General features: G+C 41.9%; 1 pseudogene; it reads right to left on the bottom strand.

The window, feature by feature from the left end:
* Positions 1-4,006: 4,006 nt before the first annotated feature.
* On the bottom strand, positions 4,007-4,955 carry LOC143715565 (olfactory receptor 6N1-like; annotated as a pseudogene).

Below are 4,955 nucleotides of genomic sequence, written 5' to 3'. Positions count from 1 at the left end.
CGATCTGCTTGATAGTGAGCATCTTGAATTTTAGCTTCCCTACCGAGCGATTCAATATGCGCAGGTCTAAAATTGGACGCAACCCCCCATCCTTCTTTGGAACGATGAAATATCGGCTGTAATAACCTGACTCCAAACTGGGAGGAGGAACCCGTTCTATAGCCTCTTTTTGAAGGAGCGTTTTCACCTCTTGTTCCAATACCAGAGCCTGCTCGGGGCCCACCACTGTGTGCAGAACCCCTCTGAATTTTGGTGGACGACACCTGAACTGGATAGCATAACCCTTTTCTACTGTCTGCAGGACCCAATGAGATATTTTTGGAAGGCTTTTCCACTCTGCCAGAAATTCTACTAAGGGTACCAGCCTCTCGAGACTGGCCTCTGGTGTAACTTGAGCAGCAGACGCAGCGCCCTGTAACGGCGCACCGGCAGGGAACAACTGGTCTGACCGCTCTGAGACCCTCCTCAGAGGGAGCGAGCGTCCCTCGGGAAAGCGCTCGCTGGGATCGTCTGTGCCCCGGCATAAAGGCGGGGTTGGCAGAACGAGCCCCTGAGGGCACCGAGGAGGAATGGGCACCGTAAAAAGAGGTGAACACCTTTCCGCCTCGGTGGGGACCACCCTCAGCATCCTGAACGGCTTGGCGTCAGGACTTCTTCTTAGCCGAAGCCTTCTTAGCCAATATAACTGTCCTCAGATCAGTTCTACTGGGAGAAGGCTTCGGCTGAGAGTGTCGCGGCTGAGCCCACTGTCCAGCAGGGGGAGCACGAGACGCGACACTCTGCCTCTGCTGCGCTCTATGTGATGAGCTCGAAGACGGCCGGGGCTGCTCCCGCCCAGCAGCCCCAGGGACATGAACTTTAAGGGGAAGAAACTTTTTAAAAGCTGCAGTTTGTTTCTTTTCTTCTTGGAATTTATCGATAACTGAATTCACAGCATCACCAAACAACCCCATGGGAGAAAGAGGAGCATCTAAAAGAAAAGCTTTTTCTCTCTCTTTAATATTAGTCTGATTTAACCACAAATGTCTTTCTGCGGCCACCAGAGCTGCCATAGAACGACCCATTAATTTGGCCGATTCTCTGGTGGCACGCAGGGATAAATCAGCAGCCTGACGCAGTTCACGAACTACGTCAGTACTGACCTCCTCACTCTCACTCATGTCCCTTAGCAGATCAGCCTGGTATGCCTGCAAGATTGACATAGTATGCAGACATGACGCAGCCTGACCTGCTGCCGAATATGCTTTACCCACTAAAGCCGAAGTGTTTCTTAAAGGCTTGGTGGGTAATGCCGGTGCCTTAAAAGATGATGCTGCTTCGGGGGAGAGATGGCTCGCAAGCGTCTCTTCCACACGAGGCAAAGCACCATAACCATGAGCCTTGGCTCCCATAATATTAGCGTATGTTGAAGTCTGGGGACTAAACACTCTATATGACACCGGTTTTCTCCATGATTTCGACACCTCGGTGTGGAGATCATGGAAAAACGGCAGGCACCGGCGTGGAGGCTGCACACGTGACGGCAAAAATCTCTCATCCAACTTTGATTTAGAAACAGACTCCTGTCTAGTCACTGGCCATTCAATATTAAGTTTTTCAACAGCTCTTGTTAACACCTCCATAAGCTCATCACTCTTAGGAGTGTGGGGTGGCGAATCCTCCACATCTCCCTCAACACTAACAACATCAAGTTCCTCAGAACTGGATAGCTGCAGCATTGGTGCCTCAGCCCGAGCGGAAGAAACCGCAGCGCGTGCTTCCGAACCCGGGACTGAGGCACTGGATCTCACAGGTGAAGGGAGAGATAAGGCAGAGCCCGTCTCAAACCCCGCTGTGAGATCCATCTGCGATCCCCACGATAAGCGCCGCCGCTCTGCCTCGGCAGAAGCGGGACCCGAACCGCGGGGAGCGCGCACCGAACCGCTCTCCTCAAAGAGCGACCGGCGGGAGCGGAGCGTCCTTAACGGCAAACGCTCGCAATGCTCACAGTCTGCTCCCTCGAGAGCAAACTGGGCATGCTGAACTCCCAAACAAACAACACAAAGATCATGTGTATCCCCGCTCGTTAAATAACGCGAGCAGGGAGGAACACACTTTCTAAACTGCTGTTCGTCCGCCATAATCTCTCAATATATATATATATAGGGATAAATTGTTTGTGTGGTGCAGGGTATGTAAGACAGACAATATCACACAGGGACAGATTCACATGTAGCGCGACTGAAAGCACAGAAGCTAATGCGCTTGTGTTTTTGGGGTGCTTTATAGTTTCCTGGTCGATGACGTCACCCGCCTATGACGTTTCATCTCTCCATTGGGCTGATTCCATACGTGCTTCATGACGCACAACGCAGGGGCGTTCCCGCAGCGTTTGACGCAGCTCGAAGTTCCCTTGAAAGGGAACTTTTCAGTGCCCTCCCTTCTATCAAATATCTTCCTTTGTGTTCAGCAGAACAAAGAAATGTATACAGGTTTGGAACAACTTGAAGGTGATTAAACGATGACACAATTTATTTATTTTTTTGTGAACTAACACTTTGAGTGTGTAACCCTAATATATTATGCATTTTTAAAATTATGTATCTTGCACTCAAGTGGCCTTTACTAATTTGAAAGCACAACTTTAGAACTATTAATGGGGGCTTGGGACATTACTATAGAAACATATACTTGCTATACGTCTTTGTCAGCCCTGTTTGCATCCCTTGCATCCCCAATTTGATGATATGACAGTGAGGGAGAATGACCGTATGCAAGGCAAAGAAATGCAAAAGTATGTGAACTAGGCTATACTAGGCGTATTGTGGTATTCTAAATATTTTCTCAATGATGACAGGTCAAAGTTTTTCAAAACACATTGTGGTCAAAACACATACACACACATAGACCCTTTTTTGAACATCACTTTATATGAATGTTTTATTTTACATGAACAAACATTGACTGACTGCACCTGAATACAAGAAAAGTTCACCCCAAAATAAAAAAAACATAGTTGTGTTGTCAAGGCTGTGCAGTGCATATAATTTATAATGGCTAAGGGGGTTTAAATCCATCTTCTCCGTTTCATGGTAACACTTTAGAATAATGGTCCATCATTAATAAGTCTCTATGCAGAAAGTAATGCAAGACTAATGAGTATTATTACATTAACACTTCAGCTACTACAGTTAACTGACATAGAAACAAGCTTAACTAATCAGTTAGTAATATCAAATATAGGAGATAGTTCCTTATTAGGTAACCAAAAATTACGTAATGATATTTTCCTCATTAATAACTATTAACTAACTGACAAATTATAAAGAACATTATTGTGTCCGATACGTAATCAGTCATCATTTTTACTATGAATATATAGTCATAAAAAGCATCACTAATTACTCAAGTGTTACCTAGTCACTATGCAGGAAAAATATGTTTTTCACTCTAAAATAATGGTCCAGGTCACTAGTAATTCCTGCATAGTGACTAGGTAATACTTGAGTAATTAGTGATGCTTTTTATGACCATGTTGAGAGTAAAAACAGACAATTGCTAACATCTCAGACACTATAATGTTGTGATTAGTAATTAATTAGTAATTCTTTATAATTTGTCGCAATGACCTATTAGTTCTTAATAATGCCAATCTCATAATTATTAATTACCTAATAAAGGACTATCTTCGATATTACTTACTGATTCGTTAAGCTTGTTTCTATATTAGTCAATAGTAGTAGCTGAAGTGTTAATGTAGTACTCATTAGTCCTGTATTACTTCCTGAATAGTTATATATTAATGACGGACCATTATTCTAAAGTGTTACCCATTTCATACCTAAAAATACCCCTTAATCATGCTGAAATCATTATAACGTGCAACTTCTTGTGACTTATTGTCTCATTATGTTTTATGTTTCATATCCTCAATAATAAAAGAACAATGTCCATTAAATAAGTCTTCTGAATATTTCAAATATTCAAAATAATTTTTTTTGAAAGTTATTTTAATTTAATAAAATATTCACTCCGATATTCCCACTTGTTTCTTGAAAAACATTCTCATAACTTGCTGGCGTACTGTTGTCAGATTTAGGCCATAAATAAGTGGATTTAAAATAGGTGGTACAAATAAGAATTCCAGGGCCATGAAATTACGCACACCTTGAGGCACTTTCTTTGAGCCATAACGACTGTACAGTACATCAAATAGCAAAGCAACAGTCAGATTGATCAATGAAACCAGATGTGGCACACATGTTTGCATGAATTTGTGCCTGCCCTCTATTGACTTTATGCACTTTCTAATCAGGTGAATGTATGAGCAAAATATTAATACTGCATGTCCAAAATATGTAAGAATAACAATGTACCCAAACACATTATTTACAGTTGTAGAAAAACAAGAAAGTTTTGCAACTGCCCAAATCTCACAGAATAACTTTTCAATAATAGAGCCACATAAGGTGAGTCTAGATATTAAAATAATTAGAACAGACATGCAACAAAATGGAGCCAGCCAGCAGAAAAGGATACATTTAAAAATCATCTGATTGGTCATTATTGAATGATACTCCAGTGGTCTACATATTGCCAAATACCTGTCATATGCCATCACTGTTAATGTTGAAAAGTCACACAAAGCAGATGAATAAATTACAAATATTTGAATCAGACATCCAGTATAAGAAATCACATGATCATGTGCCATTAAATCATACATGAATTTAGGATAGAATCCAGAAGTGCCAAAAAGTCCATTTATGCAGAGATTACATATAAACACATACATCGGCTCATGAAGCTTCGTATGTAGTATGATGGTGAAAATTACAGTTACATTACAAAACACCATAAGGGGATAAAACAGTGCAGTGAAAGAAAAAAAAAACAAATCTGTTTTCCATTGTTTCATTCAGACCAGAAAGTGTAAATACTAAGACACTGGACTGATTCTCCAGTGGTGGCTGCAT

Source organism: Siphateles boraxobius, unplaced genomic scaffold (assembly GCF_051911475.1).
Source record: "Siphateles boraxobius isolate OS27281-9 unplaced genomic scaffold, OSU_SipBor_1 6, whole genome shotgun sequence".
Classification (NCBI taxonomy): domain Eukaryota; kingdom Metazoa; phylum Chordata; class Actinopteri; order Cypriniformes; family Leuciscidae; genus Siphateles; species Siphateles boraxobius.
This window is presented reverse-complemented; position numbering and strand designations above follow the sequence as displayed.